The sequence below is a fragment of the Theropithecus gelada genome, chromosome 2, assembly GCF_003255815.1.
Source record: "Theropithecus gelada isolate Dixy chromosome 2, Tgel_1.0, whole genome shotgun sequence".
Taxonomy (NCBI): Eukaryota; Metazoa; Chordata; class Mammalia; order Primates; family Cercopithecidae; genus Theropithecus; species Theropithecus gelada.
In genome coordinates this window covers 124405017-124420937 of record NC_037669.1, presented here as the reverse complement: position 1 = coordinate 124420937, position 15921 = coordinate 124405017, and the positions used below count along the sequence as shown (strand labels likewise).

Sequence of the window (15921 nt, the reverse complement as noted above, 5' to 3'; positions counted from 1 at the left end):
GGTGGCCCTCTTCTTATAGCTCCACTAGGCAGTACTCCACTGGTGACTCTGTGTAGGAGCTTCAACTGACCTAGTAGAGGTTCTCCATGAGGGCTCCACCCCTGCCACAAATTTCTGCCTGGACATCCAGGCACTTCCATACCTCCACTGAAATCTAGGTGGAGGTTTCCAAACCTCAGTACTTTACTTTTGTGCACCTGCAAGCCTAATACTACAAGTAAGCCACCAAAGCTTGGGGCTTACACTTTCTGAAGTAAGAGTCTAAGCTGTTCATTGACCCCTTTTAGCCACGTTGGAGCTGAAGCAGCTGGAGTGCAGGGCACCATGTCCTAAGGCTGAACAGATAGGAGTGCCCTGGGCTCAGCCCAAGAGACCATATGTCCCTCCTAGGCCTCTGAGACTGTGATGGGAAGGGCTGCTGTGAAAGTCTGACATGACCTGGAGACATTTTCCCCCATTGTCTTGTTGATTAACATTCAGCTTCTTATTACTTACGTAAATTTCTGCAGCAGGCTTGAATTTCTCCCCATAAAGTTGTTTTTTCTATTGCATTAACAGGCTGCAAATTTTCCAAACTTTTATGCTCTGCTTCCTCTTGAACACTTTGTCATTTAGAAATTTTTTTCTGCCAGATACCCTGAATCATCTCTCTCAAGTTCAAAGTTCCACAGATCTCTAGGGCAGGAGCAAAATACCAGCAGTCTCTTTGCTAAAACATAACAAAAGTCACTTTGCTTCAATTCCCAACAAGTTCCTCATATCAATCTGAGATCACCTCAACCTGGACTTTATCGTCCATATCACTGTCAGCATTTTGGTCAAAGACATTCAACAAATCTCTAAGAAGTTCCAATTTTCCTACATCTTCCTGTCTTCTGAGCCCTCCAAGTCTCCAGGAAGTTCCACACTTTTCCACAGTTTTCTATCTTTTTATGAGCCCTCCAAACTGTTCCAACTTCTGCCTGCTACCTAGTTCCAAAGTCGCTTCCACATTGCCAGGTATCTTTACAGCAGCACTCCACTCTTTCAGAACCAATTTGCTGTATTAGTTGTTCACACTGCTAATAAAGACATACCTGAGACTGGATATTTATAAAGGAAAGGAGGTTTAATGAAGTCACAGTTATATATGGCTGGGGAGGCCTCACAATCATGGAGGAAGATGAAGGAAGAGCAAAGGCACATCTTCCATGGTGGCTGACAAGAGTGTGTGAAGGGGAACTGCCCTTTATAAAACAACCAGATGTCATGAGACTTATTAACTATCACAAGAACAACTTGGGAAAGTTACCCCCCTCCATAATTACATTACTTCCCATTGGGTCCCTCCCATGACACATGGGGATTATGGGAGCTACAATTCGAGATGAAATTTTGGTGAGAACACAATCAAACTATCATACAGTGAGGGTACAAGAGAGATTTACTATTTCTATTTGTGAAAGATGGGGTAAATGTGAGTAAATATTAATACCAATGACAGTTTAATAATGGTTTACAAAAGAAATAAATGAGGACATTCCAGATCCATAATAAGATACAGTCTGTAATCATGATTCAATAACTATATGACTTCAGGGAACTCATTGTAAATGATATCAGGTTTTCACCACCATATTTCAGGATAATGTTGCTTAAACTGTAATTACTGCTCTCCAGAGGTGTTCTAACATTCTTAGCTCTGCAAGTATAGGTGTGCAGAAAAAATAACCTTTCTTTTAATTGTCTTTTTTTCATTCCATTCTGTTATTAAATGATGAGCTATAATTTTCAAAATAAACTTCACTTAGAAACTAAGGAAGAATAAAGCAAAAATAATACATATACAAATTACTCCAGTGTTACTTCATATCAGTATGTGTAACTACTTAACAATTTCCCTAGGTTGTCTAATCATAACTTTAAACCAAAAACTTCCAAACGAGAAATAGTAATTTCCAAAACCAATCTACCATTTCTTAAGTCACAAATATGGGAATCATCCTTGATTCTCCCATTTCTGGAGCCCGTGTATAATTCATTAACAAGTTCACAAGCTCTTTCTCTGAAACCTCAAATTCCTTCCACTTCTCTCTACCTTCATGGCCCTACCCTTAACCAGATATCATCTGGATAACTGTATTATCCTCACAATTGGTTTCAATGGAATAATCTTCTTATCACCATTCCTTAAAATTAATTCACACAGAAGTTAGATAACTTATTTTTAAAATATAATATTAGATGATGTTCCTTTAAAAAGTATTTAGAGGTTTCTCCATTGCTTGTCAAATTAAACTGATTACCAGGACCTATAAGATTCTCTTACATGCCGAAGGTTTCGGCTAAAGTTACAGAGGTATCCACTCACTGACTATATTCCAACTACGCTGTCTTTCTCCAGGATCCTGTAGTAGCTTTTACATGTTGTGATTCTGCACTAGCTTTCACCTTATTTGAATGCTCTTTCTTAGTTTTGCCCTTGGTTGCTTTACACCCAGGGTCACTATTAACTCATCCTATTTACTCTGTTTACAAAACATAGCATGTTTTGGAACCATCTTATTTATACACTTGTTCAACTTTGTCCCTCATTATAATATAAGCTATTAAAGGAAAGGGCAGGATATTTTTGTTTACCACCATGTTCCCAGCATTCTTCATGAAATCTGATAAGGGTATCAGTAAGAATATCCTTTAGTAAAGATAATATAAATATTTGCTTAGTGAAATTATGTATTAATGATGCTAAGATATTTTAGTTTGAGCTGTTTACTATTTGCCTTGTCTTACTAAATATAGTTCTATATTTCTTTCCTTCACAAATGCCTCTGTTTTATAAGGAAGATTAACTTACCTATGTAGCTAATATAGGACGGTTTCAGGTAGAAAATGTGGATTCTACTGGTAAGAGTCTCAATTTCTTGGAGACCTTTTTTTCATTTTGTTTCCTAGAATCAGACACCAGACTGTATCCTCTGGTGTCAGGCTTTGCTTCACTACTATTCTAACTTGATTTCTGAAGGCCTTGCCACTTCTGGGCCAATTCAGGAGAAGGAGCATCTACCACTTAGAGCCAGGATTCCTCTCCAAGCAGTTCAGCTAAATACTTGTGCACAGCTTCACCTCTTTCAATTTCAGGTCTCTTACTTACTGAGAATTTCTAGATATGTATTAGATCAGTGCAAAAGCAATTGTGGTTTTGCCATTACTTTTAATGCAATTACTGCACTTACCAACCTAATAACTTTTACCCCCAATTTCCTAAAGGTCAAAAAAAGAGTAAAACTTCTTTTTGTGTTCTGCCTTCCAGAACAAAGTCATTTACCTACATCATGATCAATATAATTTAAAATCTAATTTTCAACCCCACCTAATTCTCAAGCATTTTAAATAACTTTTCCTCAAATGAATAATTTGTTGATGTCAAAATAAAATGAGAGAATACATCTCTAAACTTAACATTTTATTTGGGACTTAAAGAATTACAATTCAGGGCACACACACAGACTTGTTGGTCTTTCGTATGTCTGAAGAACAAAGAAAAGTTTGGAGTCAAAGGAATGTTACATATTGTTTTAAAAACAAAGCTTATTGTCACTAGAGAAGATTTTGGGTGCTGGCAAGCTCTGTTGTCCAGTTGCAGTGGTAGGTAAAATTAATCTTAGAGTCACGGCAGGTCATGTTAGCAGTCACTAGGTCAAACCGGCCTTAGAGTTACAGCAGGTAGTTTCAGATGCTGGGCTTGCAGAGAATTCAATTTCTGAAGCTGTGCTTTGTGTCCTGAGTGCTTTTTCCCTGGCCTCTCAACTCTGATTTAATTGAGTATGGCAAGAATGACCCAATTCGCATATTCAACTTTCACAAATTTAAAACTGAATTAAAAATAAAACAAATTTATTCTCATTGTAGGTAAAGACATGCTAAAAAGTAATCTTTCATAATATCCTGGCTGCAGAGAATGACTAGCATTTAAGCAGAACATGCATTTGGAAAGAATTGGCTTGTTAGAAATGCTGTCAAGTAAAAGATTATCAGTAGAGGTTGGTTGCAGGAGAAACAAATTCTCAGACATGCTGACTCTTTTAAGAGTTGCCGAATCAACTGGAATGAAAATTATTTCTCCTTCTCCCTCCTCATAGGCTGCATTTTAAATGCACAGCAAAAATATTTTCTATAAAAATAAATGATTTACCAATTAGAAATTGCTGTATTAATGTATATTTTAGGAATTTGATGACTACTAACATTCATAATATTTTTGAGCTTGTATGTGTATTAATAATTTAATAAGAAATCTTAAATGACCTACACATTATTCTAAAACCTAGGAATGATTTGAAATCAGGAAATTCAAGTGTACACAATTAGAGTCCTTTTAAAAATAAAGATGGTTGTAACATCTTCACACACTGGCTTTAGACAACTCATCATAAAATGAACATATATACATTCCTATTTTTTTAATTTATGAAATTTTTTAATGAGGAAAAGGTTGGAGAACTGAACGAAGAGAATAAGTCTTTGTCTTAGTCAAGTAAAGAAGTAGATAAATTATTCTTCAAAAATGTCAAATTACTCAGATCAATATGAATTGATTCTTTTGTATTTTAAACAAAAACTTCACTGTTTCCTTTCTTATATTAACTGTTGAAATGCTTTTAAAAACTGTGGCATATAGTAATTTGTATATTTAAATATGTATATAGTTAACAGTGAATATAAAAATGTAGAGAAATGCAGAAAAGTATTTCAAAATGAAGATTTTTTTTAAAGTACGTCATTTACTAGTCTATTTCTAAAATTAAAAAAAGATATTTTATCTACATCTGCAACAACAGATGTAAATATTAATAAAGATCCTCGCAGCCTCACTTCAGCTAATGCATTTGGCATTTATGTGAGTAAAAACATACATCAGCATGAGGAGAATTTGGTTTTTCACTCACTTTGTTTAAATCTCTGTCATTTGTCTTTTAGCTCTTGAATCAGTGTGTAAATATAATGAACAGATTTACATGCTCAAGTGTACCAGAAGCAATAAGCAATAAGCATATATTAAAGTGAAAAAATACAATCAATTGACTATGAAATTAGCTCTTTACCCTCCCAGTTTTCACTTAATCTTTAAATAGAGACAGTCATTTGATGTATCTTTTTCCTGCTGAGTGAAAGCATACTGCTATGTATTGGCAAATACCAGAATAAACACTGAGACACTGATTTTTTTTATGTATAAATTACAATTTATTTGCAACAATTTCATGAATAACTTTATGAAATGGTTAAATTTTCTTAAGCATTTACTAAATCAACACTAGTAGGCTTAGATGCATTTAGATGCAATCACATATTTATATAAAAAAATGAGGTGAATATAATCCATAATTACATTTTACAAAATAAATTAAATAAATAGAATCTTGGTGACATTAAGTAACTTAACTTCTTTAAGTTGACTCAATTACAAACTGCCAGTAACCCATTATTTTAATCATCAATTGAACATTATTACATTTTTTTGAAATTTTACATAATTTTATTCCATATACTTCCCTCTTGGTGATATATTTTGCATGTTTATATTATTCAACAAGTATTTTAACAAGTATTTACCAAGTACCTGTTGTATACCAGACATATTCTACATGCTGATGATACAGCTGATACAGCTACAAAAAAGAATGCTGACTTCACAACCTTCAGTCTTTTCCCCCAAAAAACTATTCTTCTTCTAAATAAGAAGTAAATACTCCCTCCTGTTGATAAATTACCTCCATTAAAATGTATATATATATATTTCCCAATATGGTATTATATTCCACTACCCATCCCTCTTAAATTCTGAGTTATTGCAAACAAGAAATATAAGTCCATCCATATGTCTCTACTAGAGATCACCTTCCTTCAGTCTCACAAGCTCTCCTTCCAGGACTTGACCAACCAGCCAAAACATTCGCCACTGCTCCTGATTCGGTGCATAGTCTTTTTCTTTTTTCACTTTTATTTTAAGTTCAGGGGTACAAGTACAGGTTTGTTACATAGGTTAACTTGTGTCATGGGGGTTTGCTCTACTTATTATTTCATCACTCAGGTATTAAGCCTAGCACCCATTAGTTATTTTTCCTGATCCTCTCCCTCCTCCCACTGTCCATCTTCTTAAAGGCTCCAGTGTGTGTTGTTCCCCTCTATGTGTCCATGTGTTCTCATCATTTAGCTCCCACTTATAGGTGATAACATGTGGTATCTGGTTTTTATTTCTACATTAGTTTGCTAAGGATAGTGGCTTCCAGGTCCACCCACATTTCATCAAAGGACATGATCTCATTCTTTTTTATGACTGCATAGTATTTCATGGTGTATATGTACCACATTTTTTTTTAATCCATCCTATCATTGATGGGCATTTAGGTTGATTCCTTGTCTTTGTCATTGTGAATAGTTCAGCAATGAACATGTATGTGCATGTGTCTTTATAACAGAATGAGTTATACTCCTTTGGTTGGATACCCAGTAATGGGATTGCTGGGTCAAATGGTATTTCTGTTTTAGGTCTTTGAGAAATTGGCATACTGTCTTCCACAATGGCTAAACTAGTTTACCGCGCAACCAACAGTGTAAAACGGTTCCGTTTTCTCCAAAACCTCACCAGCATTTGATTCGTTGTCTTTCGACTTTTCAATAACAGCCATTCTGACTGGTGTGAGATGATACCTCATTTTTCTTTTTTTCTTTTTTTTTTTGAGATGGAGTCTTGCTCTGTTGCCCAGGTTGGAGTGCAGTGGCATGATCTTAGCTCAAGGCAATCTCCACTTCCCAGGTTCAAGTGATTCTCCTGCCTCAGCCTCCTGAATAACTGGAACTACAAGCATGTACCACCATGCCTGGATAATTTTTGTATTTTTAGCAGAGATGGGCTTTCACTATGTTGGCCCGGCTGGTCTCAAACTCCTGACCTCAGGTAATCCACCCACCTCGGCCTCTCAAACTGCTGGGATTACGGCATGAGCCACAGCACCCAGCCTCATTGTGGTTTTGATTTGCATTTCTCTAATGATCAATGATGTTGAGCTTTTTTCATATGTTTGTTGGCCGCATATATGTTTTCTTTTGAAAAGTGTCTCTTCATATCCTTTGTCCACTTTTTAATGGGGTTATTTGTTTATTCTTTAAATTTATTTAAGTTCCTTATAGACCTTTGTCAGAAGAATGGATTGCAAAAAAAAAAAAATTATCTCATTTTCTAGCTTGTCTGTTTACTTTGTTATTTTTTTTGTGTGTGTGTAGAAGCTCTTTAGTTTAATTGGATCCCATATGTCAACTTTTGCTTTTGTTGCAATTGCTTTTGGCAACTTTTTCATGATATCTTGGCCCATGCCTATACCCTGAATGATATTGCCTAGGTTGCCTACCAGAGTTTTTATAGTTTTTGGTTTTACATTTAACTCTTCAATTCATCTTGAGTTAATTTTTGCATATACTAAAAATAAGGGGTCCAGTTTTAATCTTACACATATGGTGAACCAGTTATACCAGCACCATTTATTGAATAGGAAATCCTTTCCCCACTGTTTGTTTTCATCAAGTTTGTCGAAGATCAGATAGTTGTAGGTGTGTGGTCTTATTTCTGGGTTCTCTATTCTTCCATTGGTCCATGTGTCTGTTTTTGTACCAGTTCCATGCTGTTTTGGTTACTATAACCTTGTAGTATAGTTTGAAGGCTGGTTGCATGATGCCTCCAGCTTTGTACTTTTTGCTCAGGATTGCCTTGGGTATTTGGGCTCTCTTTTGTCCTGTAACACCAGCTACTCGGGAGCCTGAGACAGGAGAATTGCTTGAACCTGGGGGGCAGAGGTTGCAGTGAACCGAGATTGCACCACTGCACTCCAGGCTGGTTGACAGAGTGAGACCCCATCTCAAAAAATAAATAAATAAACAAATTTCAAAACAGAGTGGTGTTTTTTTTTTTTCTAGTTATGTAAAGAATGTCTATGGTAGTTTAATAGGAATAACATTGTGATTCAATGACTATTCTAAATTCAAGTTTTGTTTCTATTCGAAGTGAATGACTAGTCAAAATATCCAAGGTTTTCCCTTTTGGGAAAATTTATTCTTGCCATAGTATTTCAAAGCCACCCCATGCACTAAACCAACACATTTATGAACCAAGCTATGAATTCTTCCTCTTCTATTAGCTGGTCATAGGGAGCCTCCCTGTGGCATAAATGTGAGCACCCTCAGAGATTAACTACAGAGGTGATTGATGTGATTGTCCTGGACCACCTGAACATATAGCTTTCTTATGCCCTCTGGTACTTCTCAGGTGATATCCAGGATATACCACTGCAATCTTACAATGGGTTATTCAACTGTTACCAGTCTACATGACCTGTGACTTGGTGGATCTGACATTAATCAGCTCATTATGGGCAGCTCTGGCCACATGGTCATTTGTTATACCATAGTTAGACTCTCTGTATTTATCAAGGTCCAGGAGAATGCCAATAGTTTTCTGAAAGTTTTGTAATTCTCTGATACACATAATGTAGTTTCATTCCAGAACTCTAGTGGGAGTCATTGGAATTCCTTTATTGATGCTCTAATACCATAGGGTCATATTGCATCATATTGCTCTAAGTAGCTGGGTATTTTGTACCATAACCTGCTCATGCTATGCAACCTCTAGACTCCATTTAAAGCTGGTATTCATCCTGTCTGATCGAAACAGTATTCCTAGTATAGAGTATGCTGCCTTCAGAACCCAGATAGGCCTACTAGGCATTGTGCAGCTTTCTTATGCTCTCTAGTATAAGGCATGCATATGCCTTGAAGGGCATGTTTCCACAAAGGCCATTAATGTACTAGCATTTCTTTCTCATCTGGGATTATTATTTTAATGCAATTGATATAGTGACGCTTCTGCAAAACATCCAGTGGTTCTAGGTCTCTAGATTATAACAAAGGAAAGAAGAGTTATCATGGCCCTGAGTGAAGGCTATAATTGTATACCATTGACCTTTTCACGTGAATGCAAACTGCTTTTAATCTAAGTCAAAGCAAACTGTTTTTGGACAAAGGTGATAACAAACATATTTACCAGGTCAATGGCTCACATTCTGTATGTTAGCCTATGTTAATCTGTTCTACAGATTATCTATCATCTGCCAGAACAGCTACAGCTGAATTGAGTTTATTACTTGCTTGAGATTAAAGGAGTCTGCTGTCATCCTTGAATTCAGCTGGTCTTTGCACAGGCCAGGCTGGTGAATTAACAGGTGATAAAATGAGGACACTTCACTTGTATTCTTTAGTTTAGGTCTTTAAAAATAACACTTATTTCTGCCACCCATTTCAGTTTGTGATATTTTTATATTTACTATCTTATATAATAGAAGAACAATTTTAAAAACTTTCAGTTGTCCTTTCACACTAAGACAGCTCTCACCCCACACAGGCCAAAGAGCAAATGTAGGAATTGTGGAAGTATCAAGTATGTTAGTTCCAACTATACATTTACCAACCAGGGAAATGACTATTGGATTGTGGCCTTAGAAGCTTTGGATCCACCATGAGGACCTAGGCCAGACTCTACTCATCGCCTCACCCACAGTTGTCTCCACTCTGACCGAGAAGTCACAATGACAGCTTGAATGCTGACTATCAATATTAGCTCAAGCCCTTGTCTAATGGTTTTGAAAATATTTTATGTTGTCCGTTTTCTCAGTATATAACCATGCAAGTAAAATGACTACTGGTCCCTTCCAGGAAGGACCGAGGAACCATCACTGTGCACAATGGCTGTGGTATTGTCAGTCCTTCCTCCTGGGGTTCTGACTGATCCTTCAGTTAATGTGTTTTGAATCCCAAAACTGTCTGAGTTCTGGAGTCTGTATGATGAAATAGTGGCTATCTTTTGAAAATGTCTACCGTTTTCAGTCATTGGTTCTTCTTTCTTTCTTGATTATAGAGTGTGAATACTCATAATCTCACTGGTTGCTCATCTATCTTGCCATTAGGAAAATTGTCTTTTATTAAAAAAAAATTATAACTCTATGCAACTTAGGCTCCTATGGCTGCCACTGTGATGTTGCGTCCAATAACAAAAATTGAGTCAGCCTGACTTCTGATGTTTGTATATCACCGGATAACTTTTTTTTTTTGGTCAAATGATGGCACTTAATCTTTGCACTCAGAGAGCCAAGTTATTTCCTGATGTTAAAACGAACAAAAAGAAAAAAAAAATAAAAATAAAAATAAATAAACAACTTTTTTTTAACATCAAGAAAACCCCTTAAAAAAGCAATCAGTGACCTTGTTAGTAAGGATATTACTTTCTCATTGACATATAAGTAGACCTTGTCTGTGTTTCACAAACACTGTATTTTTTATAAATTGAAGGTTTATGGCAATCTTGCATTAAGCATGTCTATCGGCACCGTTTTTTCAACAGCCCTGGCTCACTTGTGTCTCTGTGTCACATTTTGGTAATTTTGCAATACATCGAAGTTTTTATTATTATTATCTGTTAAGATGACCTTTGGTCAGTGATATTTGATGCTATTGTTGTAATTGTTTTGATAGGTAGTGAACTGTGAACCACACCTATGTAAGATAGAAAACTTACAATAAATATTGAATGTGTTCTGACTGCTCCATAGACTAGCCATAGCCCAGTCTCTTTTCCTTTTCCTGGGCCTCCCTATTCCCTAAGACACAATAATATTGAAATCAGGGCAATTAGTGATTCCACAATAACCTCTAAGTGTTCAAGTGAAAGGAAGAGTTACATTTCTCTCCCAATAAATCAAAGGCTACAAATTATTAAGCCTAGTGAGGAAGGAAGTTGAAACCTGAGATAGGCCATAGGCCTTTTTTTGCCAGTAGCTAAGTTGTGAATACAAAGGAAACATTCTTGAAGGAAATTAAATGTGCTACTCCAGTGAACATATTAATGATTAGAAAGAAAAACAATCTTATTACTGTTATGGAAAAAGTGTAGTGGTATGAATGGAAGATCAAATCAGCTACAATATTCACTTAAGCCAAAACTTAATCCAGAGCAAGTCCCTCACTCTCTTACATTTTATGACGGCAGAGAAATGTAAGGAAGCTGCCAAAAGAAACCTTTGAAGCAAACACAGGTTGGCTCACATGGTGGAAGGGAAGAAGCAATCTCCATCACATAAAATTCAAGGTTAAGCAGCAAGTCCTGTTATGGAAGCTGCAACAAGTTATCCAGAAAATCTAGCTAAGTTAATTAATAAAGGTGGCTACACAAGGCAACAGGTTTTTAATGTAAATGAATTAGCCTTTTATTGGAAGAAGATGCCATCTTGGGCTTTCATAGCTAAGAAGAAGTCAATACCTATCTTCAAAGCATCAAAGAGAGAGGCTAACTCTTGCTTCAGGGTAATGCATTTGGTGACTTGAAGTTAAACCAATGGTCATTTACCTTTCTGAAAAGTCTAGGGCACTTGAGAATTTTGATAAATCTACTCTGCCTCTGCTCTTTAAATGGAACAACAAAGCCTGGATGATGTTTAATTTATTTACGGCATGGTTTACTGAATATTTTAAGCCCACTGTTGAGTCCTATTACTCCTTTAGATTAGATTCATTTTAAAAGAGTACTTATTTATTGACAATGTGGCTCTTCATCCAAGAGCTCTAATGGAGATACACAAGGAGATTAATATTGTTTCATGCCTGCTAACACAATATCCATTCTTCAGCACTTGAATTGAGGAGTAATTTCAACTTTTAAATCTTATTATTTAATAAAGGATTCTTTCAATGAATGTGGACAAAGGAAACTGAAAACCTTCTGGAAGGATTCACCTTTGTAGGAGTCATTAATAACTTTGGTGATTCATTCATAGGAGGAGATAAAAATATCCACATTAACATGAGTTTGGAAGAAGTTGATTCCAATACTCATGGATGACTTTGAGCAGTTCAAGTGGAGGAAATATCTGCAGATGTAGTGAAGATAGCAAGATAATTAGTACTAAAAGCAGAGCCTGAATATATGGCTAATTTTTTTTCTATTTCATGATAAAAGTTGAACTCATGAGAAGTTACTTCTCATAGATGAGCAAAGATTGTGGTTTATTGAGATGGAATATACTCCTGGTAAAAATGCTGTGAACATTATTGAAACAACAACAAAGAATTAAAAATATTATTAAGTCAAATGAGTTGATAAAGCAGATTGGAGAGGATTGACTTTAATTATGGAAAATTCCACTGTGGGTAAAGTGCTGTCAAATAGTATCATATGTTACAGAGAAAACTTTCATGAATGGAAGAGTAAACCAGTTTTGTAAATATCATTATTTTATTTTAAGAAATTGCCACAACTACTTCAACTTTTAGCACCATGACCCTCATCAGTCAGCATCGAAAATATTAGAATATGCTGAAGACTCAGATTATTGTTAGCATCTTTTAGCAATGAAATATGTTTAATTAAGATATGTACATAATTTCCACACAATGTCATTGCACAGTTAGACTACAGTGTGGTATAAACCTAACCTTTTTTTTTCTTTTTTTAAATTTTAGGGTCAGAGAATACATGTGCAGGTTCGTTACATGAATATACTGGTATAGTGGTGAAGTTCATCCTTCTAGTACACCCATCACCCAGATAGTTATCATTGTACCCAATAGGTAGTTTTTCAATGCTCAGTTTCCCGTAACCTCCCAACTATAGGAGTCCAAGTGTTTGCTGTTTCTATCTTTGTGTCCATGTGTATCTACTCAACCTAAGTTTTATATACACTTAAAAATTAAAATGCTCTTTGTGACTTGCCTTATGTTGATATTCACCTTATTGCAATAGTCTCAAATCAAACTCCTGATATCTTACACAGAATATAATTGCAAGCAAATTGCTGCCTTTTAATTCCTTCTGCCACATCTGCCACAGCCACCTTGGCATCTCAGTGAGTGTATTAGTTTCCTACTGCTACTATAACAAGTTACCCATATTTTGGGGTCTTAAAACGATGCAGATTTATCTTACATTTCTAGGGGTCAGAAGTCTGAAAAGGGTCTCACTGGGCTAAAATCAGGTTGTTGGCAAGGTTACGTTCTTCTGCAGGCTCTAGTAAAATACGTTTTCTTGCATTTTCCAACTTCAAGAGCAAGCTTGCATTTCTTGACTCATAACCCAGCAGCACCATTGCCCAAATTCCCATGCTGCCATCTATGTGGTTCTTTCTTCTTTCACTTTTTTTTTTTCAGATGTTTTAGGACTTTAATGTTCTTTACATATTCAACATAAAATACTGACAATAGATAAACACTAGGGAAAAGACTTTTCAGCAAAGTATCTCTCTTGTCAACAAACATTACAAAGAAAGCAGTCAAGAGAACAAAGGATAAGGTAATTTAACAGAAATGTTTAATGTTTAGTTTAATGGTATAACTGAAAAACAACCAACCAATCAACTTTCTCTTCTACCTATAGAAAGAATGGTAAAAATGAATCAAGAACTTCTAGACCTTTTTCATAAAACAGCTTAAAAAGAGGAAGGGGAAGACTGGGGATGGGGTGTAACTGTTGCTAATGGAATAATGCACAAGGTCAAGGATTTAATAAATTCTAAAAGTGTCTACATGTATCAGTGATAACAGTATTATTATAAATAAAAACGTATAGAAATATAAAGTATATGGTATTAAAAACAGACCTGGCTAATATAAACATATATAAAGTATGTCACTTCTCTTGTAATAACAGTATAAAGATCGATCTACAGTTTGCCCTTTGCTTTAACTCCTCTTAAACCACTCCTCCAATCGTCAATGTTGACCTTGAATCAACAGCCGCTGAACCCAGGAGACCCCACAGATGTCTAGATTCAGCACCTAGAGGTCCCAACCTACCCTCTATGCTGTGTGTTACCATGACTCCAGAAATAATAAATTGCAACTTGCATTATTAAGTCCACAGGCAAGTTTGAAATCTAACTAGAAGAAGTAGCAACAAAGGCAATTTGCTGGTGCTCAGAAGAATGTTGGCTCTGCTGGGGTCACCGTGGTGATTGTCCATGATGACCTGCTGGGATTTGCCCTCCGAGAGTGCCCCTCGGTCCTGGAATACAAAGCGCAAGCTGGAAACAGCTCCTTGTACAACACGCCTCCATGTTTCAGCATCTACATCATGGTCCTGGAGTGGATTAAAAACAATGGCGGTACCGCGGCCATGGAGCAGCTTAGCTCCATCAAATCCCAAATGATTTATGAGATTACTGATAATTCTGAAGGATTCTACCTATGTCCAGTGGAGCCCTGAAATAGAAGCAAGATGAATATTCCATTCCGCCTAGGCAATGCCAAAGGAAATGATGCTTTAGAAAAAACGATTTATTGATAAAGCTCTTGAACTCAATATGTTGTCCTTGAAAGGGCATAGGTGTGTGGGAGGTATCAGGGCCTCTCTGTATAATGCTGTCACTACTGAAGATGTTCAGAAGCTAGCCGCCTTCATGAAAATTTTTTTAGAGATGCATCAGCTATGAACACATCCTAACCAGGATATACTCTGTTCTTGAACAACATACAAAGTTTAAAGTAACTTGGGAATGGCTATAAAAAGTTAACAAACACAATATTTTTCTCAAATGAACATGTTTATTGTAGATTCTTCTTTTTTGAAAGAACAACAGCAAAACATCTACAGCTCTGTAAAACTGGTGGGACCTAATATTCACCTTAATTCTGACTTGAACTGGAAGCATTTTAAGAAATCTTCTTGTTGCTTTTCTTTTTTCACTTTTAAGGTCTCTTGTGATTACATTATGCCTACCAAGGTAATTTAGGATAACCTCTTAGAGGTCAACTTATTAACAATCTTAGTCTTGTCAGAAGCATTAATTCCCCTTTTCTATACAACCAAACATACCAAAAGTTTAGGAGCTTAGAATATCTTTAGTGGACATTATTCTGCTTACTGCAGTCTGTATGTGATAGTACATTTTGATATTTCTAGAAGCCATTCCACCAGTGTTTCTGCCCCATTTCCCAGAGTTTCTGTGTGAATATTCAACCATGGGACTTTCTTTAGAGGTCAAGTATTCTTACAATTAAGTATGGACCTGGTCCTCATCTTTCTCTTCCTACCCAATGTAGAAGATGAGATCTTCTTTGCACAATAATAAGGAGACTTGGCTTTTACCTTTACGGTTAGCATTAGTTACCAATTAATTGCTCTGTTTTTTGTTATTTTTTCCCAAAGTAATTAAACAGAGCAATTCTACTGTACTCAGTATTATTATTCCCCTATAGTTCTCCAAGGACTGATGCAATACCCAGTTTACATATCCCCACCAATTATATCATCCCAGTTTATCACAGGAGAGCATGTTAACAATTGCACTGCTACCTTGGGTCAGGAGCTCTCTGCTCCACACCATGGTTATGGAATCCTCATTTCCAGATGGGAGATATTTAATTCAGTTCAAAATCTCATCTAAGTGTTTTCTTTCTGACAAAAACGCTGTGTTAACATTTCCAAGTTGGTTTCCCCTGAAAGCAGAGTGTAAAATGAAGTTTTGCATGCAGTAGTTATATTTTGAAGTGTGCTTGAATTAATTCCTCTAGAACGGAGAGGAAAACAAAATGAATGGACAAAGAGACAAATCAAGTGATCTTAAATGAACCTCATAAAACCATGTGAAGAGTTCCAAAAATAGTATGGAGAGGCTACGACCCTGAGTCAGATGACTCTCTTCAACTGAAACAATTCCTAAAGAGTGCTGAGAGTAGAGGACTGAACAATAAATCTTATTTCTGGAGAGTATCTGTGAGTATCACAGCATCCATGAATTTATAGAACTCTCTCTTGCTAATTCTTTCTCTTAAAAACTAGTCTTCCCCAACCCAATTGCTCTTTACATTTAGAAATAAAAATCCTAAAAACACCAATCACCTCAA

General features: G+C 36.1%; 1 pseudogene; it reads left to right on the top strand.

The window, feature by feature from the left end:
• LOC112619379 overlaps positions 1-14507 on the top strand; it is a 149441-nt pseudogene extending 134934 nt beyond the window's left edge.
• The last annotated feature ends 1414 nt before the right edge of the window (positions 14508-15921 follow it).